The sequence below is a fragment of the Emiliania huxleyi genome (genome assembly GCF_000372725.1).
Source record: "Emiliania huxleyi CCMP1516 unplaced genomic scaffold EMIHUscaffold_227, whole genome shotgun sequence".
Taxonomy (NCBI): domain Eukaryota; phylum Haptophyta; order Isochrysidales; family Noelaerhabdaceae; genus Emiliania; species Emiliania huxleyi.
Window position 1 is genome coordinate 168964 of NW_005200362.1, and position 373 is coordinate 169336.

Here is a 373-nt window from a genome sequence, read left to right on the forward strand (position 1 = left end):
CAGCCGCCCCCGCCACCGATCATGTCACCACCCCCCTCGCCTCCACCGCCGCCTGCATCGCCGCCGCCTCCGCCGCCCTTACCGCCGCCTTTCGCCCCGCCACCCTCGCCGCCGCCGCCTCCGCCACCCTCGCCGCCGCCGCCTCCCTCTCCACCTCCGCCCTCGGCACCGCCGCCTTCCCCGCCACCACCCTCACCGCCGCCGCCGTTGCCACCGCCCTCGCCACCTGTATCGCCGCCGCCGCCGCCCTCGCCTCCGCCGCCGACACGAGTTGTCAGCTCGAGCGAGGAGCTCCGTTTGGCAGTCGAAGACGTGACGGCCACCCGCATTGTTCTCGAACCAGGAACGTACGCCTTTGACACGAGTGCGGACT